This window comes from Podarcis gaigeae (assembly GCF_964106915.1).
Source record: "Podarcis gaigeae genome assembly, chromosome: 5".
Lineage (NCBI taxonomy): Eukaryota > Metazoa > Chordata > Lepidosauria > Squamata > Lacertidae > Podarcis > Podarcis gaigeae.
In genome coordinates, this window is record NC_139681.1 from 2,826,981 (window position 1) to 2,850,713 (window position 23,733).

The 23,733-nt window shown below is 42.8% G+C and overlaps 2 long non-coding RNA genes across 2 annotated transcripts; one reads left to right on the top strand and one right to left on the bottom strand.

Annotated features, from left to right (window-relative positions):
- The first annotated feature begins 17,156 nt into the window (after window positions 1-17,156).
- Window positions 17,157-18,845, top strand: LOC310845328. Its single transcript, XR_014564641.1, has 2 exons — window positions 17,157-17,275; window positions 18,708-18,845. It is a non-coding gene; the product is annotated as an uncharacterized lncRNA (long non-coding RNA).
- Window positions 18,846-18,984: 139 nt separating this feature from the next.
- LOC310845327 lies at window positions 18,985-21,368 on the bottom strand. The gene is made up of 3 exons (XR_014564640.1): window positions 21,029-21,368; window positions 19,565-19,635; window positions 18,985-19,265 (listed from the first exon to the last, which is right to left on the bottom strand). It is a non-coding gene; the product is annotated as an uncharacterized lncRNA (long non-coding RNA).
- Between the last annotated feature and the right edge of the window lie 2,365 nt (window positions 21,369-23,733).

The following is a 23,733-nucleotide window of genomic DNA, read 5'->3' on the forward strand; positions in this document are numbered from 1 at the left end:
TTATGAAAATGTCCACCACTTGGTTGCAAGCCAGCTGAAAGGCCAATCACATTTTTTTACTGAAAATGAACATGAAGTCCCTTCTAGTCTGTGGCAAATTTCAGCCTTGTGAAAGCACCCTTTCTGAATTTATCTCTAAGAGCTAAGTAAGGTACTTGCAGATGATATAAAAAGAATTAAGAGACTTGGATTGCAAATATTCACCCAAGCAGGTGTTCCTGTCTTGGCATCAGGAAAGATGGATCATGAAGAGCCACGACTTAAAATGCCCAGTGTCCAATACTGGAAAGAGCCCCGATCCATCTCTAGTTACACAAAACAACTGATGGGTCTAGATGAGGATATAGGTCCATAGGTAGCTCCCAAGATGCATTTTGCAGGTTAATGGAGCACAGGCAAAGATTGTGATGCAGATACAGCTGCATATCTGAATTAGCATTTGCTGCATATAAGAAGAGCTGCATCTGTGCATTGGTATCTCCAGCTGGAACAGGGCAGCAAATCCAGCTAATTCAACTTCCTTTCTCAGCACTCAATTTTGATGTTCAGGTAGAGCAAAACCTTGCCAAAAGACGAGAGTCCCTAGCAGGTCCTAGCATCTAGAGCTTGAAAAAACCCAGTTTCAACATAGAAGCATTATTTCAAGTGTTAAGCCAGACATAACATTGTAATAACGATGGAAGTAGCTCAAACACTGCTCTGAAAACAACTGCTTTCTGTGCTCAAACTACATCCTCCACACAGAGCTACATAAGCTTGAAATGTTACGTTTGTCTTCATCCTCATTAGTCCTAAGACTGAATGCAGAGAACTGTTTTACATTCTACAACACATTTACTGTGTGGTAAAAGATTCTCCTGATCACCTGGCAGGTTCACACAAGTGACTATGTTCCCCTGAGTTGAGAGAGTTGTAAATGTGGGCTCAAAGCATGAAGACAGATCACCATTTACAAATTGGCACCTCTTAATATCGTGCATGCAATTGCATGCTCACCTAAGCTATATGATTCCCCCGTCCCTCTTCAGCTTTCCTAGATTTCTGATCAAATGTTGAGAAGAGCAACCATCAGACCAAGTATTTTTCCCTCCTCACTCTCTCACACACTGCAGTAAGCCATCTCTTAATAAATAGTCCCCTTCGTGGTACAAAAAACCCTCGTGAGTCACACACATATCATCACTTTTGCATGGTTATTAGATCTTCAGTTTGATGTCTCATTGATCAATCTCTTGTTTGATTCTATTTGTTTCATGCTAATTTGTTGTTGCAATGCAGCAGCTTTTGTTGTGGTACATCTTCCTTGTGGGATTTCCATCTGGTCATTTCAGCCAGCTTGTTTGACAGTCCACAATTCATTAGCATGAATTCTTTAAATTGTCAAAAGTTTGGGTGCAAAATTTCAAATATTAAATGTTACGTTTTTACCAGAAGTTCATATCTGAGTGTTGGGGCTTGAAACCCTGCAGTCCCCAGGAATGCGTCCCATGGACCATAGGAAGCATCCAAGATTCAAGTCTGGGAGATTCAGCGTCAGAAGCCTCCTCCCTGCTGCCAAGACAGTTTGGGGCATCCCTGAGCATCTGACACTCTCCCCTTTCTCCAACATGCCTCCAAACTGGGGCAGTAATTCTTTTTTTAAAAAGGACAGAGAGCATAAGAGTGCTCTTGCTTGCCAAATAATTTTTATTCATTTTCCAAATTTTTAACAAATCAATACCAAATTACATCAAATTTAATACAATTTTCCCACTCTCCATCATCAATGTATTTCTTCATTCTTCTAATTACTGCTTTATATTACATTATTTATTTCCAATTCACATTCCATTCCTTATATTTAATCTTAAATTCCACATTTTTAAAATTTATATTTTCCCCTCCTTTCCCCCCTCTCCCTCAGCTGTCAATTTCTCAATTCCTGCTTGTATAATTTATTATTCCCTTAAAAAACAAAACAGAAAGAAAACAAATGAGGTTACTCTGCCCCTTGCCTCTCCATCTTAAATCATTACTTGTTGTTTTTATATTAATTCTTTCTTTTTCATCTTGCTTTTGTATAAATCTGGATCCATCCTTTTCACCACTGCTATCCTTCCATCATATCCATTTCCTGTCCAGAACTGCGGTGTTGTAGAAATCCATATTTTCACCACAGCGTTGCACCCCACCGCCCTTTGTTTTCAAGGACAGCCATTTGGGAAAGCATTCTCCTCCTGCAAACATTCTCAGTGAAACCAGCCTGCATAGTGGGTGTGTGGGTGTGTTTAGACCATACTTCCTCATGAACTTAAAAAGACAGAGTTAGTCCCCTCCCCATCAACATTTCTCTGCTGATTTTCATTTTATTCTTTCAAACAAAGTCCAAGCCTCTCTTGTTTTTAGCAATGCTGTCACCTCCATCTTTATTTCACCTCCTGTAGTCTTTATTTCAAATTCTTTATTTCTTGTTCTGGGAGGAGATGGGTAAATCCCTTGGTAAAATGGAAAAGCATAAACAGTCCCTCCCCCTGCCCCGTCTTCACCCAAACAGTTTCTTTACAACACAGTTCCCAAATTATTGCTTCTCACAAATTGCCATCGGTTCCACTGTCCTGTGCTTAAATTTATTTCCTCACTCTAGTGGTGGGTGAGTTGTGATCCCTTAGAAAATATAAGAAAAAGAACACAGTCTCTCCTTCTCTGCCATCTTTTCACCAGCTATACACTCATAATTTCTTTAACCACTGTTCATTGAGGCAAGGCTAATCTTTTCTTCCTTTTAACAGGAGGGGCTCATAAACACATAAAAAGTGGTGTGTTTATTACTTTCATTCAGAAACCTCTAGCTCCCAGCAGCTTGTTTATTTCACATCTTCTCTGAAGAGTGCCTTAACTTTATGCCCAATTATCCTAATTTGAAGGAACTTTGCAGCACATGCACAAGAGAGACCAGAGCTTGCAGTGGATGAAGTTGCAGTAAACCCACGTCCTTCCCCCGCGACCTCCATCTCTGACCCCAGCAGGCATTTCCAGATGTCTGTGAGTTCACCCCCCTCCAACATCATTGGGAGAGCATGCCAGCCCCCAGTACCCCCATCTCCATCCAGGTTCCCCACGAAGCTGGGCGCACCCGGAGAGGTGACTTGCCACACTGGCTTCTCTCTTTTTTTTTTAAAGTAATATTTATTAAAGGTTTAAGGATTACAGAAAGAAAAAACAAAGTTAAACAAAACAGAACAATACATTACAATACACAAAAAACAAAAACAAAAAACACTACTTATCTTAACAAAACAAAAACAAAAACAGAAACCATTAAAAACACATCAAATATTTCCATAACTTATCTTTCATTTACTTGTTTCATCAACCTCCTCACACCTCCCTTTTTTGTATTCTAGTTAGCTATTTCAGCAAATCCTTTCCATCTTTCTCAGTTTTCGTCCTATAATTTGTCTTAACACAATCTAACCTTACTTTTCCCCCTTTAGCCAATTAACAATCTATTTTTACTTAATTCTTTATAACATTTCTGCTAAAGCCATATAACTTCATTCCAGCATCCTTCTAACATTCCTTAATTTTACAATGTTTCTGTAAATAGTCTTTAAATTTCTTCCAATCTTCTTCCACCGACTCTTCTCCCTGGTCTCGGATTCTGCCAGTCATTTCCGCCAGTTCAATGTAGTCCATCATCTTCATCTGCCATTCTTCCCGGGTGGGTAGATCTTGTGTCTTCCAATACTTTGCAATAAGTATTCTTGCTGCTGTTGTAGCATACATAAAGAAGGTTCTATCCTTCTTTGGCACCAATTGGCCAACCATGCCCAAGATAAAGGCCTCTGGTTTCTTCAGAAAGGTATATTTGAATACCTTTTTCATTTCATTATAGATAATCTCCCAGAAAGTCTTAATCCTTGGGCATGTCCACCAAAGGTGAAAGAATGTACCTTCAGTCTCACTACATTTCCAACATTTATTATCGGGCAAGTGATATATTTTTGCAAGCTTGACTAGTGTCATGTACCACCTGTAGATACTCTGGTTTCTCTTCAGATCGTATAAATCTTTCACCTTTTACTCTGGTTTCACCACACTGGCTTCTCAGCCAGAAGTCCCATAAGAGTATTGTTGCTCCTCACTTGCACCTTGCTGACATGAGCCTGGCAGGGCCCTGGATGAGATGGTGGAGCCATCACCCAGGCCTCTAGGATTACAGTCACAGAGTTGTTGGCATCTCTTGATTGCTCTGACAGTCATCAGATATGAGACCTCGTGGCCTATCTAGCTGTCGAATACCAAATTTATCCCAACTATCCAAAACAGTCAAACATCAACTACTGAGATCCAGTAAAATGTAGTAAATACTGAAATAAAATATAATAGGATGTCAGCCACAGATGCTGAATATTTGACCAACTTTTCAGTATTCAGAGACTATTTAGAGAATATATGATTTAATAATCCAATGAGAGCAAATTCATTGCAGATCTAGTATGAGCTAAATTCAACAGTAAAGAACATACTTTTCTTCTTTGTGTGTTTTCCATTGGTGGTACGTATTGTAAGTTGGCAAGTGAGATAAAGGTGTTTTTTTTGTTTGTTTGTTTTAAATGCCCTAGGCGAGCTTAATTCCAATTTTTAAATAACCATTTGTGGAAATGGCAGCTCCATTTGTGGAGCAGATTTGCTGATGAGTTTCCATATGAGCACCCAAAAAGCCACATACCCCAAATGTCTTTCCAAACATACATGTATCCAATTCCAATTCCACTTCACAATAAATGACTGCAGCTCCTCTGAAACATCACCACCACACAGTTATGCAGATCTCTCAATAAAAGTGCAAACCCCCCCCCCTTTGATTCATGAAATTTGATGTGTCCTCCGTGGATATCATATTTCCATATTCGGTCTTATGGCACAAGATATTGTAAATATATTAATAGTATTTGTTGAGTACAACTGAGAGATTCAATTAAGTTATATTATTGTATATCATTGAAATGTCTATAGAGTTATTTTAAATTATTTTGAACAACACTGAAACAGTATATGTGTGTGTGTCTATATTATAACATAATGCCCCCTTGAAAATCCTTTTCTCCATATTCAGTTATGCAACTTTTCTAATTAACCATATTAATTCATCCATGCTCTGACTTCCATGTGCAAGCTCCAATGCACACATTTTCTATGCACAAATAGTGGTCCTCATAGGAAGATGATGCTCACTGTGTGCATCAGGATTCCTGCATCCACTTATTGATCACAGTGCATTGATCACCTTAGCGCTTCCATTCCCCTAAGTTCTGATTCGCCACAACCAATTTTGAATGCTACAAACACAACACTGCGGTTTACAGTAATTAGTAATGACAGAACTCAAAACACTGTACATTAAAGAATTTGAAAAACAAAATAAAGCCTGAAGATCTGCTTCTTTCTTTGTGATAGTGAAGATTTATGAGAAGAAAACCTCTGGGTGTTAAAATCGATTTGGAAGCAATTCAGCAAGAACACAAGAAGCTGCCTTTTATCAGATTAAATTACTGGTCCAGCTAGCTCTGTGAAGGAGAAGGGCGGCAATACTGCCACCACTTCTGTGCCACTTCTGCCCCCTGCTCAGGCGGGAATTGACCTAGGAGGGGAACAGTGGCTGGCTTGCTACTGCTCCCTGCCCCTCCCTCTCAGCTGGTTCATGGGTGGCTCTCAGAAGAAGGAGCTGCTGCTGCTGCCACCCCAGCCCCAAAGGCTGGGCCAGGTGAGGCTTCCCTCAGTGAGACAGCCTGGTTGCGTCCCCTCAAAAAAAATGTGCCTGGGGCTATGGCCCCCCGGCCCCCCATACTATCCCATGGATACAGAGACACTGTGGGCACCCCCCTCTGCAGCTGAGTGCTGTGGGCTCACAGCAGCCGTTCATTGTTATTTTTGTTCCCAGGGCATGCCTAGCAGTTATGCCACAGAGCAGTGATGCTCCCAGGCACATAGATTGGGAACTGAATAAATGCTATGAATGATGTTTTTCTGATCATCATAGCTAAGTGACAAATGTAGATGAGAAACACTTGACAAATCTACAAGCTGAGAAAGAAGTGTATACTTCTCTCTGCCTCCTACGCAGATGGGTTTGGTTTTTCAGGTGTGAACCTCATAAGAATGTGAGAGGGCCCATCCAGTCCAGGATCCTCCTCTCACTGTGGCCCACACTGGTATTCAGAAGCAGACTGCTTCTGGCAGTGGACGTGGAACCCAGCCACCGTGGCTAAGAGCCATTGATAGTCTTGTCCTCCACAAATTTGTCTAATCTTCTTATAACTCCATCCAGGTTGGTAGCCATGGCTGCCTCCCGTGGGAGCAAGATCCACAGTTTAGCTATGCACTGTGTGAAGAAATACTCTTTTCTCTGTCCTGAATCTTCCAACGTCGAGTTTTGTTATGTTTCTCTGCTTTCTCCATGGCAGGCATAATCTTAAAAACTTCTCTCATGTCACCCCTTGCTTGCCTTCTCTGTAGACTAAAAAGTCCCAAATGCTGCAACCTTTCCTAATATGGGAGTAACTTCATCTCCTCGATTATTTTGGTTACTCTTTTCAGAACCTTTTCCAATCCTACAATACAGGGGAGCCATCTCTGCAGAGCTGTGGAGTTGAAGCCCTCCCCAAATTTTCAATGAGGGGGGCCACACTGTTGGAGGAGGCCCAATGGGGTCTATTGCACCCTCCCAAAAGCCCAGCAGGGCTCGCCACAGCTGCAGCAGGCTGGGCCCTCCCACTGCAGTGGTAGACTCTGTCAGGCAGAGGATCCAACGGAGCCTGTCACTGCAGCGGGAGGGTCCGATGGCGTCTGTGACAGCTGTGTCAGGGCTCACTGGGCCTCCTCCTGCCATGCAACATCACATGCATGCGCCAGGCACCTACAATGTTGGGCAGAACCCCTGCTACATCATCCTTTTTAAGGTGAGGTGACTAGACATGTACACAGTGTTCCAAATGCAGTTTGTATAGCGGCATTATGATGGCCGCAGCTTATTTTCAATGCCTTTCCTAATAAGCCCTCATGTGGAATTTGCTTTTCCCACAGCTGCTGCATACTGGGTCAGCATCTTCATCAAGCCATCCACTACATTCCTGGTCAGTCACCGCTAGTTTAGCCCCCGTGAAATTAGGTGAAATACAGGTGAAACTGAGATATATATTTGCACTTGCTTATACTGAATTGCATTTGTCATTTTATCTCTCATTCACTCAGTTTGGAGAGTGCAGGGACACTATGTCAGCCAGACCCTTCCTAGTCTCACTGAACTCTTGAGGCTTCCCTGAAATTATTTGAAAGTTTCATCTACAAAGGAGACATTCACTTTTTAATGTCTCTTCAGGTGAATTTTTTGCTATTATTGACACTGTGTTTCTTATGTCTTATGAAAAATTGCAGACATTTTAACTGAGGAAAAGGAGCCCTCCCTTTCACACTTTCTTTGAGTTTACGTTTAGGCATTTATCTCTAGTTGCACCTCTCTAATGCCTATACCTAAGCCTTTGTCAAGGCACTTGATCTTACTTATTTATGTTATCATCAACCATTCATTTTCATTCAGATTTCTCACCCGTCCTTCTCACCATGAGATCCCAGGGTAAGTTTCAGCAATTTAAAAATGCAATATTAGAATCACTTCAGACTAACTTCAGTCAAGAGAAAGTGTCAGATCCTAAAATATATTTCTCTCTGGTGTTAAAGACCAGGGTAGAGAGGTGCATCAGTGTTTTGTCATGGAATGTCATCTGGAATCTCCTGCTCAAAGGATCATATTTTCTCAGTTGAACTAGGCTTTACATGCAAACAAAGAAAATATCACACTCTCTGCACATGAGCCTCTCTCTGCCCACATGAACACTGCACAATAGCTGAGGTGTCTGTTAAAAGGCACAGTTTAAACTTTTCCAAGAAGCAGCATAGTTGAAAGGTTTGTTTTGTTGCTGAAGACTGTTGCTAATCCATACTGGATTTCATGAGTTTGATTTGATAAGACACTTACTTGAACACAGAACAAACCACATGGAACTTCAAATGCAGATTTCAGATCCCCACTCCCCGTCAGTATCCGAACCTGTATTTAACTCTTGTCAAATCCAGGCCACCATGCTGAAACCAACTGAGTAATTCACTAAACTCCATGAAACTACTGCTCATAAGCAGTTTCAGACCTTTGTGATTTTTGTTTTGTTTTGTTTCCAAAAGAGAAATACGCATGAAAACTAGCATGCCTTTCCCTTTCACACAAGACAATTTCACTTTTCTTTTCTTTTTTAAAGATACGCATGGCCTTGATTTCCAGTAGGTTCATCTTAAAGTTTTCTCATTTTGTTGGAGAAGGAAACCTACTATGGCATGCAGTAGAGTGGTGACATTGCATGCACACGTCCTGCAGTGTCCCTGTGTGCTTGCTGCTGCAGTTTGTGGGTGCCCAGCCCCTTCGTGGGAAATATGGGTGCTCAGGCCCCCAGGGCCCCATGGCTCCAATGGTAAGGCATTATACAGCCACCATCCTAGAGACCTAAAAGGCTGCACAAATGAAATGAAAAAAATGTTGAAATATACATTTATTAAGAAACAAATGAAGATGATAGATTTTTGGGAGCTAGCCAACCTGACTGGAAGAGTCCGTGACCAGAGGGAGGAGGAGCACCAAGAAGATTGGAAGAAATTTAAAGACTATTTAGCTAAATATGTTAAGATAACATAAATAGAATTACTTGCGACTACCAGATAGGCCTAGGATTTAAATTTGTGATGTTGTAAAATACTATGTTGATGTTAAAATGAAAAGAAAGAAAGAAAATAATATAATAATAATAATTTTTATTTATACCCCGCCCTCCCCAGCCAAGGCCGGGCTCAGATGTAAATTGATGTAAATTGACTAAGTAAATTTTATGTGAAAATAGTTTTGGAAAACTGATACAATGGAGTATATGGAAACTTAGCTAGGGGGATTCAAGGAAGTCACTCAACAATGTTAACAAAAGTGGCATTATTATAGCAAGAATAAATGTTTGTTTGTTTGTTTGTTTGTTCTTGATGTTTTTGTTTGTTATGAAAACTAATATTTTTTAAAAAATAAATAAATAAAAGGCCGCACAAAAAGATTATCCAGCATGTAATCATCAATATGAAACTTCCACAAGTAGAGACTCTTTCACTCCACACTGTCATATGTACTGGGTAATAATGATTACCCCAAATAAAGGCAAAACTACATCTGACATTCCACAGGGTTCCCATAATTTGAAAAGTGAAAATCTGGACACAAATGCTGTTGAACTTCTGGGTGGGTGGGGGGTCAAATTCTTGAGGGGGTTTTTGTGTGTGTGCAAAATCTTTTAAAAAAAGAGGTTTGGAGCTTTTTTAAAGGAAAAACTACGCTTCCAACATGGGTTGCCATTTGTCCGGGTTTTCCTGGACATTCCAGTGATTTCCGCCTGGACACTGTTTATGAGGGGCAAATCCCGTCTTTGTTTGGGAAATTCCAGATGAATGGCAACCTGACATTACATGGGGGGGTTGGGGGGGGAGAGTGTGAATTATTTTTAAAATGCGAACATCAACCAGAGAGGTCCTCAATGAGGCTTGCAAAATTGCTTTCTTCAAAGCTGCTGTTTGCTGCCAACTTGATAAATTTTCATGTTGACACAAGGCAGAAATAGCCAGCAGGGTTTGGTCCACTGTCTGCATAGTAAGGACTTGGAATTTAAGTACACTCCAGGTTTCACCATTATTCTTAGCTTACCCTGGGGCTGGTTCAGGATGTGGAAGAGGATACAGATACAGGAGCCAGCCAGCCTCCGACACAGATATGATGAGTTGCAGGACTGATCTTAATCAAATGCTCTGTGGGCAAAACAGACTTTCTCTAAACTCTTCTTGTTTTGTGGAATGAGCATAAAATACACGACTGCAGCTGAAATCATGTATGATATACTAGTGGTCTGATTTATCCAATAACTCTCTGTAAAATATCTATAAGAGCAAAGCAGCTGTCACTCAACGGTGCTCAAACATACAGAACGATCAGTTGCTAGCTTCAGAAAATACTGTTGTGGAAACTAATGGGTGAAATATTTTTCTTGCTTAAAAAAAAGGATGAAGAAGCAGCAGCAATGCAGAAAGACAGGTTTTCTCACTACATCTTGTTCCAACTGATCTGGCATAGAGCCATCTCTGCAACTCAATCTGCTTTCAAAACATACAAAACCTAAAGGGTAGGCTAGCAAAACTGCCACACACATGTGTGCGCATGTACATGTGCATACACACACACACACACACACACACACACACACACAGCCCTTCTAAAAAATGGTCTCCCTTGGCAGAGTGGAAGAATAACCTTCTGTCTCAAGACTGGTGCTGATACATGTGAGAACTGTCCCTTTGCAGAGTGAAGAGAGAAAGGCTGCAGTTACTTTTCCATTTGTGACAGAGGCAATTGGCCTCTGAATACCAGCTCTTGAGAATAACAGGTGCTACTATATTTATTGTTTTCATGGTTGTTAATTGGATTTTTTACCTGCTCAGCACCCCAAGGCCCCAGGGCAGGATGTGGCAATTTAAAACACGGCATTAAAAAGTTTAAACAAATTCCAATCACAAGAACAGGATGGGGGCTAAAAAACCCCCACCACCTTTAGCAAGATCTGCAGTGCAGCCCAAAGGTTGGCCACCTCATGAGAAGAGAAGACTCCCTGGAAAAGACCCTGATGTTGGGAAAGATGGAGGGCACAAGGAGAAGACAGAGGATGAGATGGTTGGACAGTGTTCTCGAAGCTACCAGCATGAGTTTGACTAAACTGTGGGAGGCAGTGGAGGACAGGAGTGCCTGGCGTGCTCTGGTCCAGGGGGTCACGAAGAGGAGGACATGACTGAACGATTAAACAACAACAACCACAAGGCTGCATTCAAAAAAGTGCTTGTGTGAGAGAACCTGGAACATCACTACAAACATAGTTTTATTCCAGTTTTAGGGTTCTTGCAAAGGATCTTAGTTTCCTGCTGGTGTTGAGAACAGAATGACCTGGGAGCCCCCAGAGAATTTCAGCTCTTAGGGTTCACTAGGGAAAGGGAATGACAATTAAGCCCACCTAAATCTATAATGTGGGCATGCCCTCTGAATCAACATTGCTGTGTGTGTGTGTGTGTGTGTGTGTACCTTGTAACAAGCGCTACAGATTTCTGTAAAACATCCCAGGCCATTTAAAAACAAAGTGAAACATTAGAGATATCATCCTTACCCTAAACTTAAATCTCTGAAAGGGGTAAGAAAATATGCAGTTGGGGCGTTTCAGGCAAGTACCTGAAAGGGAAGGAATGAGGAAATGCCATTGCGGTCACTGGTTTCCCGTGGCTTTGCTCCTCTGTACATAACTATTACATTTCAGCCATTGGGGCAAATAAACAAAAAAACAAAACAAAACCCAACAACCCAAAATGCTTCCAATTCTCCACGTGTTTCTGACTCAAATGGGATCAGTGTCAAATAGTTTAGTTCTGGAGGAATTTATTCAATATTTGTGACTTCCCTCTTTGGAAATGGTATTATCTTTTCTAGCCACAGGTGAAACAAGGGCTAACAATAAAAACATCAAATGAGGCAGTATAGAGCAGTGTTTCCCAACCTTGTGCCTCCAGCTGTTTTTGAACTACAACTCCCATCATCCCTGACTAGGAAGACCAGTGGCAAGGGATGATGGGAGGCACAAGGTTGGGAAACAGCTGGAGGCACAAGGTTGGGAAACACTGGTATAGAGGATGTTTCCCCTCATGATAGTTGCTTTGGTGGGATTCTGTCCCCACCTTCCCCTTACACTCAAGGTTTGCTCACTTCTTTCTTGTCAATGACACCATCTCAGAGGCAACTTCTTCAGCCTGTTTAGATCTCCAACACTCCTTGACACGAGATTTTTAACCGTCAGCATTCTAGCTCATCCCAGTGCTTGAATCACATGCCCCTGTATTCCAAATTTCCTTAAGCTCCCTCCCCAAGCTTTTGGGCTCAGTCCTCCCCTCCCCTTCCACTTTGCTTCCAGCAGGCAGGCCTAGAACATGAACTTGCTCATGTCATCAAAGCCAGAATTGTGTCAATGATTTATCGTCACTGTGAACCTTTGACCTTCTGCATAGTGGTTTTGCTCTAGATGTTACTGCTCTGCAACTCCATGGAGAACATAGTTTCTCTTTATTAAGACCTGATTCAAGTCTCTGTGGCCTTCATAAGCATCTGAACATCATCATTGCTATTTATTGAATTTGTATACCAACCTAGAACCAAGAAGGAGGAAAAGGAAGGCGGGGAAGCACTGCCAGAGCCACATGCGTTGCCGAGAGTGCCTCGCTGCAAGGACAGGAGGATGAGGCAACACAGCAGAGCCAGCGCCCGAGGGGGGCGGGGCATGGAGGGTGCCCTCCCACGCGCCACAGTTCAGGGGAGGAGGGGGCGGGGAAGCTGCTGCTCATTGTCCTCCTGCTCTCTGCCGCCGGGTCAGACATGTCCCGCAACAGAGCTGCTGTGGCCAGGTGTGCCTTGCCAGGGCTGAGAAGGGCTGCTCTCTGCCACTGGGTCAGAAGAGCTGCTGCCGTCGGGCACAAGGCGTTGGGCCCACTCGCCCGCCATTTTGTCACACACATCCCTCAGTTATGACACCTGGGGAGGGCCACATCCACCGCACCCCCTTCCTACGCCCCTGAGCAGAGCTCCCGGATTTGCATTTCTCTGCCTTATCTCTGCTCCCAGGTTGGTGCTGGTTTGCAAGGAGAGACCCCCTCCATTCGATGCTGGCCAGGGAAGGGACTGCCTGCTTCGCAGTCCACCAGGGGGCACAACACCTGCCCTGGCCCAGGCGCTGGCAACCCATGCTGTGCCCCTGGTGGTGGGCTCTATGCTCAGTGCTTCCCATGTGCCAAAGACAGAGCCTGAAAAGTGCTTTCCGTAGCAGTTCCAAGGCACCCAACAATCAGCTGGTGGTCAGAGGCTTGGGAAGAAGCACTGAGAAAGGGGCTTTGCAATTGCTGCCAATCAGCTGTGCCACACACTTGATGTTGTACATGGTTAGATGGGGGAGGGTGGCTTGCACAAAACAGCCTCAAAGGCCAATCTGGCCCATGGGCCACAGGATCCTCCCCCCCCCCCCCGTCGCACTGATTGACAGAGGCTCCCCTGCGTTTCACCTGGACTCCCCCTCCAGCCCCTCCAGGAGATGCTGGGCTTGAATCTGGGACATCTGCATGTCACGCATGTGTCCTGCCCTAGAGCTACCCTCTCCCTCCCATCCTGTAGCATCTAGGGCTGAAGGAGAAATTTGTTTCTTCCCCATAACTGACTCATTTCCCCCACCCTAGACTTATATGTGAATTGGAAAGCAGCTATCAACCAAATTTCATAGTTCTCTGCATTTTATTAGGCGTTTCAGTTCAAGGAAAAATGCACAAAATAAAATGTTATTTTACAAAAGCATTTGTATAAAATTGTGCATTTTAGGTGAAATGCATTGGAAAGCATATCAAATTTGTGCATTTAGAAGAATTAAAAATGTGCATAATTCAAACGTGATTTGTGTGTGTTTTAAAAATTCACAAAATTGGGAAATAACAAAAGTATGTTTCATATCAGACGGAGAGAGTTATTTTCCATAGCACGACCCAGAAGTGATGAGATCCAATAGCTTTATCCTCTACAAATTTGTCTAATCCTTTTCTAAAACTGTCCAAATTGGTTAAAGAACTTCAACATGTCAGTGGGAGAGGTCTGAGCACACGCTTAACTCCAAAATTATGTAAGTGAATGAAAACCCTTCGTTTAATCAGCAGCCCCCACAAAGTGTCTTGGATGACCAGCATCTTTTCAGAAAAGCTTCAGGCAGCTTTATAAGGCCCTGGGAGAGGCAGAAGGGGAAGCTTCATCTTGCCCTGCTTGTCTTGGAATCTGATGGTTGTAAAAAGCAACTTGTGGTGAGAAGATACACTAAGGCACCAAGACGGGGTCAAAAAGATCATCTCTCTAAATTACAAATAATTGCCAGAGGGCAAGAGAATGGGAAAGGAAGGAAATGTTTGAAGGAAATGCCTAAAGGAACTGTAATAGGGGATTGAGTGGGAGATGGAAACCAAAAAAGCTAACTTACCAAGAACCTGCACAAGAAGAAAAACGACAAGCATTTGCCTTCCTCTTTTATAGACTTCTGCAAGTCTTGCCCCTTGTTACTGGGATTGAAAGGCTGTGTATTGAAAGAATTCCTCTGAGAATGCTTGACACTTCTACTAAGATGTGTTTGAGACTGTGCAATCTCCCTTTCTCTGCTCTCTTGCCTTCTGCTTCCTCATAACGCCCTACTCTAGCAATTAGGTGAAAATGCAAGCTAAAATGTTTCTGAATTAGTTACAAATAAATATATGACAGTTGTTTCAAGTGAACATTTGGCAAACTATCTTATGAGAGAAACACAATACTTAATAATCAAGAAAATAAATTTATTGAGAGGTGGGCTCTGTTTTTATATTTCTGGAATGACAAAGTAAATGACAACATTTTTCCTTTTCATTTACTTATGGTATTATAGAGTTTTTGTTATGCTGTCTCTCTCTGTTCTCATATATCATTCTCAGGTTTTTTTCTTTTCTTTTTTTCTTTCCCTTGGGGGTTTTTTTTTGCACAAGAAGCAAAGGTGTTTGATGTATAGTGGTTTTTGCTGCATATTGTTACAACACAATTTCAATTAAAAAAATTAAAAAGTAACAAGCGAGCATTTGAAAATGTGGGATTTGTTCTGCTAATTAATAATGAAATGAATGGGCTCCATTTGTTGTATTTTTTATTGTTTTTACAAAATAAATGCACACACACACACAGCCTGCCAACTGGCAATGCTATAATAAGCAGTGCAACTGCTTTTCCTGACGGAAGTGACCAAGGTTCATGATGGGCGTCTTTTGCTGAGGTCAACAGCTGAAATACGACAATGGCTGAAGCAAGGAGGGTTGCAGAAATGCCATTTACCAAAGACCTGTTTGGCTGGCTCCTTGAGAGGTAAGAGGTGCTAAAGCTACCAGAGAGGTGTAGGAAAATTCCAGTGGTCCGGGATTGATGTAACCATGCAAAAATCAAGCAGAACAAAATGTCTAGCAATGGTTCTGAACATCTTTGTTATGTTAGCACTTTTCATTCAGTACAGTATTGCCCCTCTTTGTAAGGCTATTCAGACTTTATTGAAGAAGTCTCCTCAACCGTTTCATGGTGATGAATGAGTCGCGCTGGGGGAGAGCATCTACTGTACTGTGAAATTAACTCCATCTTCACCAAATTCCAGCACAGAAGTCAACAAGGTAAAACAGACTTTCAGAATTCCATCACTGCAAAACACTAGAACAGCCATATAACATTTTCCCTTCACTTTTAAGACTTGCTTTAGAAAATATATATATTCATGTTCCTCCCAGCTTCAAAAGGAGCAAGACTGTACTAACCTCAGCAAAAGACACCCCCCCCCCGATCATGAAGCTACTAATTGCTGGATGGTACTGTCCCACTGTGGGTTAAACCACAGAGCCTAGGACTTGCCAATCAGAAGGTTGGTGGTTCGAATCCCCGCAACGGGGTGAGCTCCCACTGCTCAGTCCCTGCTCCTGCCAACCTAGCAGTTTGAAAGCACATCAAAGTGCAAGTAGATAAATAGGTATCGCTCTGGCGGGAAGGTAAACGGTGTTTCCGTGCGCTGCTCTGGTTTGCCAGAAGCGGCTTAGTCATGCTGGCCACATGACCCAGAAGCTGTACGCCGGCTCCCTCAGCCTATAGAGCGAGATGAGTGCCGCAACCCCAGAGTCAGCCATGACTGGACCTAATGGTCAGGGGTCCCTTTACCTTTACTGTCCCACTATTGCCTAAAAAGGATGTTTCTAGGATGGCTGTAGTACACTTTCTAGGAAAAGATGGTTAACAAAAATAAACTGTACAGTAACTGGAAGATCTCAAGGCTCTATCACCGGTAAGCATCCTAAGAATTTTGAGTTCCATGTCCTGGATGGGCTGGATGCCAAGGAGTGGTGGGAGGCACCAGCTGGAAAACCCCAGGGAACCCCCAGGGGAAGAAGGCTCAGAGTCTGAGGATTGGTAGTAGTACAACGATAAGTGGTGAAAGGGAGAAGACTGGGAGGAGGAGGTGTTGGAAGCTCAAAGAGGTCACAGGGCTTAGTAAGCAGGAAGAGGTTGTGGCAGACTCCGAGGCAGAAGCTGAAGCTGGAGAAGAGTGAGGCCAAGAGGCAGAGATGAGGCAGGCTGCCAAAGAAGCCAGGAATCTCCTGCTCCTGTTGTGATCAGCTTCCCTCCCCTGTGGTCTCCCAGAACCCGAAGAGGTATGAAGAGGGTGAAGCAAAGACAGACAGGATGAAGGAGCCTCAGATTACTTCAGAAGCATAGATGCTCAAGCACCCACAAAATTCCCCATGAAGGGGCCTGGCACCCACAAATTTCAGTCCCAGGGCCATGCACACTGCATGGCACCCACAGTCATGGGGCCAAATTGGCACTCCTGTTGGGAAGGAACAGAGTTGTTGGAATGCGGTGACTTTCAGTTCTCACAACTGCCTCATTGAGGCAAGACCTACTAGGAAGAATTGCTGTGATCACTAGGCCTGAGCTGCTTTGTTTCTTTGAATAAAGAGTTAACTTTACTGACGCCTGGAGAGTTATTGCTGACCTGTTCCTGATACCTGCCCTGACATTTCATTAAGAACATAAGGTTCACAGTGAGCAAAGTCCTCTGATTTCAGTGGAACTTTCTTCTATGTAACTGGGCATAGGACTATAGCCTACTTTTTTCATTACACGGACCCAGGTTCTCCATGTAGCTTGAGCAATGGAACCTCATGATCTGGGTGACCCAATGATTCATCCTTATAACATAATGCTTAAGCTTGTGAAATGGCATCTCTGGGGACTCCTTTGTGTACCTGCTTTGAAATACCTAACCCTCAATTCATGCAGAGAGGAATACAGCATGCCAGCATTCTTACCTTTGTTACACTGTAGAATCTAACAATATTTAACTGGTGAAGTCATTTTGGTTTCCAAACTTGTGTCACAAATATGCTTGGGAACTTAGGGAAGAAAAGAAAGAAAGAAAGAAACAATGCTCTTATTCATGACATCAGATCCAGCTCCATGGAAACATGTTGTGATGACAAAAACACACAGAGAGAGATTGCAAGGTCATAAGTCACACTCAAAAGAAGAGGCAAGAGAGAAACTGTAAGTTTAATGAATAACACGTATCAGCCTCAAAAGGGAAGGTGGAAAGCAAAGAGCAACAAAGCACCTGAAGTTAAATACCCTCCAAAGTACTTCAGATCCATTTCATCTTCAAGTGAAGTAGCTCTTCAAGAGTAGAAAGTTCCAGGGGGCTCACTTTGCAAGAAATTGAGGGAAATCACATATATTGCCAGTGAAAAGGAAAGATTCCACAGTGGATCTGTCAGGAATAGCAAGGATCTTTCCTCTCCTTGCTAGGAAGTTGCCAGCTTTTTTCTAGAAAGTAGGGATGGTGTGATTATTCATTATTTTCCTCTCCCAATGTGAAACATTAAATATTCTCTGTTGCACATGACTGTCACGAACAGGCAGGCAGGTTGAGAATTGTGAAGAATGATTTAGGTTTAGGTTTGGAGGATGCTGAAAAATGCTATTCTGTTTGGTGGGATTTTATCATAAATGCAATAAACACACAGGGTACAATGTGAAATTTGGTTTTCCTAATGGTCTTAAGTATTCAACTGATTTAAGTGCTGATTTTTTGTATTTGTACATATATTATTTTTATTGCATTGTTTCGTATGACTGGCCCGGTTGTCACCAAGGCACCAGAAGGTCAGAGGTAAGGCGACAGCTGGCAGTGGCAGCAGGGGGCGAAGGCTGGGCACCCTCAGAAAAGAAATTGAGGGTGCCCAGGCCCCTCGGGCCCCCTAGAGTTTGTGCCCTGCCTCTGCTCCAGAACACCCTCCCAAAGAAGAAAGGCCAGGGCTGCATTTTTTGACATTTTAGGAAAGTTGTTAGAAATCGTTCTCTTTCACCAGGCCTCATCATAGGCTCCTGGGATTCCAGCACTGTAGATTTGACTTCCTGCATTTACCAATATTGTGTTTTATGGATTTAAATGTTGATGGAAATCAATAAAACATCAACATTTAAATTTCACGAGGGGCCATATACTGACACTCCAGACCCAAGATGCCCCAAATTATAGCCTTCCTTCAGACCTAAGTGGCCCCTTAATTTGACTGATCTTCTGTTCCTACAGCCTCTGTTTCCCTTGTGTTGCCATCCAGCCAAGGTGCTGAATGCCTTCTGTTAATGGTTCTGTGCTCCAACTGTTCTCCTTTACAAGGGAGAGTCTCTGTTTTTGGTAACTGGTAAATCATTGTTCCTATTTTGTTCCTATTTTTGCTTCAAGTAAGAGTTGTTGTTGTTTTTACCTAAGCACCCTCAAGGTGATTCACATTCAAAATTTTAAAATGAAATGAAACCAAAATTACAAAAAATAGCCAGCAGTTTTTCACCAGTGTATGTAATAACAAACAGATGCTGAATGGAAAGGCTAGTTTTGTTCAAATGCTTTTTGCTTTGCTCAGTATCCTTCAGATGTTTACCCAACTTGCCTCAGAATTTCATTTTTGTATACCTTTAGAAACTCAACTGAGTCACAGGGCATGTGCAATTTTGCGACCCACCAAGCCAAATGCAGCCCACCACATCCTCAGCATTTCTCGGTATCTAGTGAAGTCTGTGACGGCATGCCTCAATAAATTTGCTATGATTTAAGGCACTGCGAGATTCTTTGAACCCCTTCTCTTTTGGCTGGCTGCCTAGAGCTTCAAAAATAGGGTGGAGGTGGGGACAAAGGGTTGCTTACCACCTGACTGTCTGCAGTTCAGGGCTGGTGGTCTGTATTTTGCCTGGCGAGTCCCAGGCTGTGCACACTTGGTTTGGAGAGTTGAAGGCTTCCATCAGTGTCACACGTGGTAGCAGGGGCTGCGGAGGAGTCCTTACCCCAGGGCTTGTCATGTGCTTGTTCATAAGAAAAGAATCACAGGGTCATGGTGCTTTAATCGGTTGGGTTCTGCTTTTCCTCTTTCTTCCTGCGCGTGAAAGACATAACAGGGAACTACCAGAGCAGAAGTAAGATGTGTTTTGTTAGTTGTCTGAAGCCCTGGGGCCCGGAACCGGATAAGTCCTGATATTATGCCTGGATTGAGCAAAAAATAAATCCATTTTGTTTCCTACAAACATTTAGCCATTAAAAAAAAATATGACATAGAAAAACAGGCCTCACTGTCTGCATGCCTTCTTGTAAAGCTTGCATTGTGGAAGTGTCAGAAGCATTAGCTCATTTGGCATACATTTTGCAAGCTAATGCTTCTCCTTTAATTCTCCCTGGGGACAACATGTCTGCTTTCCAAATAAAAAGAAAAAAAAAGGCTGAAGAAGGTGAAGGGGTGTTGCCACAGAACCCACTGCTTCTCTAATGATATATATGATACATACCTACTCTAATCCAGTGCACTAAGAAACAGTGAGGTGTGTTTATAACATCCTTCAACATTCTTTGGGTGCATCTGAAAAACAATCCTGTGTTGTGAAAGCTGTTATACAAAAATGCAGAATTGTGTGTTAGAATGCTGGGCAACACAACTTCAGATTAAAGATGAGGTACAATTTTAGTGTAATGAAATATAATAAAAGAAACAAATGTAATAAGCCAGCATGCCTGGGAGTCACCGGGGTACCTTGCTGATGTGCTGGTTCACTACATCGGAGCTGGGAGACTTTTGCTTCAAAAGGGAGAGCATGAAAGAAAATGACACCCCATATTGAATCAGTAGTGGTGCAGTCGAAATTCCTACTTGGGTGTCTTGAGAAGATGGTGATGATTTCATTAGCCCTCACAAGTCACCTAATCTTTTTCCTAAGTGCCGTGGAGATGCTGCAGTTAAGGCAGACCCTAATCCTACACTCTCCATTTGCTTGGTGTGAGGGGAAAGGAAAGAGGGGGGGGGGTAAAGCACGGGAGCAGCTGCAAGTCTGTTGGCTGGCCCTTGGTCCTTCCTTGGACAGTGGCAGGGGCCAGAATGGGCCTCTCTCCTCTCAGCTCAACAGAGATCAGAAAATATGCCGACTCACACTTCCCACCCGTATCCTTGCAAATTCCGTCTGAAGCCCAGAGAAGTGTAGATTTCCATGAGGAGGATGGCAGGCCTTTTCTTAAGTCTCTTCCCAGAGCTCCTATCACCTTTCTGAGTCCAGCACAACCTTGCTCAACCTTATGATTCTCTCCTTATTGCCACGATCACTCTGCTCATTACCTTCACTCCTCCAGTTCTACCACTCTCCTGTTGTCTTAAGCACCCCCTCATCCACCCCCACTTTCTTCCTCCTTTCCCCCACTCCTGGCCTTCTCTTCCTTCACAGTATCCACTTTTCCCATGAAGTTTTTGACTGACATTTCCAGTCCTCGCTCAAAGTGAAAACTAAGCCTATGCAAAATGAATTTAATTTGGATGGAGCCAATCTGTATTATTTTTGCTTCTCTCCCCTGCCCACCCTTCTGCCCCTCTTATCCCTCCCACTGTTGCAGTTTATCTTGTAAGCTCTTCAGGGCAGAGAGCTATCCTTTTGTACTTATGCTGTAAGGCACTATGTAAATTGATAATACTATAAAAAATGGATAACTATAATAATAATGCTTTATACCTCAAATCCTCTGAATTCAAATATAGTTAAAACCCCATGCTCATTTTTAACAGAAAGATAAATGCAACAGGAATTAAAGGGTAATGCAGATGCATTGCAAATTGCACACATCAGAGCAGACATCTTGATCTCAGTCTACCAGGATTCCCCCCCCCCCACTAATCCTTATGCTAAGCAGCATCAAAGCTGAAATCATTCCTAAAACTGGAAAGGAATCCCTTCCCTTTTAAACCATCTGGTGAAAACACTGTCATTTACCTTTCCTGCTGTCCTTGTCTTCCTTCCAGGCAGGTCACAGAAGGGAACCCTTTCAAAGGAGCCTCAGCATAGCAGCAGCCCAAACCTCAGATGGAAAGCGTTGATGTTTACTTCATTGAATGCAGCAGCACAATGTGGAAACCACACATTTTAAAAACCCAACTTTCGCTACAACTCTATAAATCAGCCCAGATGCATTTTGAAATGTTTCCCAAGGTCAGCTGAAAAAGTTTTCTGCAAGCCTAAGAAAACTCTTTGGATGAACACAGTCTTTGTTCTTCTGATTTTAGAAGCACATTCTGTGAGCCAGGCATGCTTCACGTGGTTTCTGGTTTCACACTGAACATGTTACACAGTTCTAATGAGCTTCAGACTTTATGCACCAGGAATTGACATTGGTGTTCCTGTGCACTGTTCTAGGAATACGCCCAGATTGGCTTTCATAAGCATTTCACAAGCCATGATACACGAGTTCAGAAAGTTAACATACACCCAAGCCTTTGCAGGCCGTTTTTAACATTGCAGAGATCAAAAACAGGTTTTCCATCAAGTACACGCACAATGGGGAGCAGCAGCCAATCCAAGTTCCCACATCTTTGGTGTAAATCTTAAAAGAGCAGTGTATGAAGAACCTCTGAGAGTCCACCCATGGAAGCAACAGTTTGCTCTTGAGCACCATATATATATATTTGACTAGCATTATGCAAACCATCATTCTTTATTTGTATTCCCATACACTGCTCAGCCCTGTTCAGTTCTCATACATGGCTCCAGGCAGCTTTACTCTTAATTTTCAGTAGCAGATTATGTCAGAGACACAACAAAAATAGGACCAATATCCTGCAAAAGCCAGTGGGAGGTGCTGCGGACCTCTGCACGGATACGCATTGTGTCCCCTCTGCTTCTAAGTCCGATTTTTTACTTGAATACTCTGTTGTGTCACTTAGACATCCACAAATCCACTCGCAGCTTTCCATGGGAAAGTGCACCCAGCTGTCGGGTGAGCAGAACATCTGGCAGCACACAGATCCAGTTTTCAAGCAAGTGAGCAGGAATCCCTTCGGAGCAGTGGGAGAAGCCTCTAGTGTTTCTTACCTCCTCCATAGCCTGGCTGACAAGGGTGTGGCTGAGGACTGGTGGTAACCACAAAGAATGGCTGGCTAGAAAAATGGAGCCAACACTTGTGAGGCTCTGGGGTCACCCTTTAGGATGCTCTTTTGCTTCCACTTTACATGGTAACCAGAGCCATCTTTAGGCATTGTTCACATGAAGGGGGCAAATGTGGAGCAGCATAGCTCCTGCCATTGTCTTATTGGGGAATATCATTTGAAGCAGGGAGACTGTTCTGTGCACTATATGATTTAGAACCCTAGGGGATCCAGGTTTGTTTTATTTAAATCATTCATTCATGTAAACCATTGATAGTCTGCTGTGTATTTCATCTAAGTCAGGGCTGGGTACATAATTCTATTAAAAGCAATGGTTTCATTAAAAAACAGAACAGGTAATATTAATATTACAATTATTACAATATTTAGGACACAACTGCACAATCCACAAAGGCCTGAGAAAAGAACCGGGTTTTACCATTTAGGCTGGCAGCAGACGTCCTTTGGGGTTTCTAGATCACAAGGAAAGCCTCCATATGTAGAGGAATCTCTGTGCTTTGGAGATTCCACAGGATGGGGGTGGAGTGGAAGAAGACTTGTGGCAGCTCAATGTACTACTCTGCAACCCCTTTCATCTTGCTTGCCTCCTTCACACGAGTTACAACTTAGGACCTGCCTGGCTTTCATTGGGGTCTAAAAGGGAAGCACATGTCCACAGGGACCCAAGAACATGCCATGGGGGCCAAACGGCCCCCTGTTAATCTCTCCAGTGTGTGATACTCATCTCCTCTCAGACTTCACCCCAGGGCTGGGGCAGCTAGAGAAATATCTAAGAAAATACATCTTTTGCACACCAGCAAGGTTCTTTTTCAATCTCATGGTAATTTCCTGAAACAAGCCATATTCCTAGCACAGGAATGAAAGTCTAATCTCAGCACCAGAGTGTTAAAACATAAAATTATTTCCACACCCACCAAAAATGACACAGAAAAGGTTCCCTATTTTTAGAGCATTAATGCAACACATACTAGACTTTATGGATTATGAGGTTTTTTCTTTTCTTTTTTAATAAGGATTTCAGCACATTCTCTCTTTTAAAGGAATTCAAGTACATTGAAATCATTTGGCTATTTCAACCAGTGGAATCAGCCAATGATTTTGGCTGCATCTATCATTTTGGCCTGAAGGAGGCCACTGCTCAAATCCCTCTAGCCCAGGATAGCACTGTCACTGGCATCCAGCCAGTCATTAACACCCCCCCCCCAAAAAAAAAAATGTGGTTAGGAAAGCATAACATGACCAACCTTTCCCTGCTGTAAATTACAGTGGGTGTAGCTTTATAGTGTTTTACTGGTTAATTGAATAATAAAAAAAAAATTCCTTCCAGTAGCACCTTAAAGACCAACTAAGTCAGTTCTTGGTATGAGCTTTCGTGTGCATGCACACTTCTTCAGATACGAAAGCTCATACCAAGAACTGACTTAGTTGGTCTTTAAGGTGCTACTGGAAGGATTTTTTTTTGTTTTGACTATGGCAGACCAACACGGCTACCTATCTGTAACTGGTTAGTTGAATGTTAAACTTACTACACTAAGC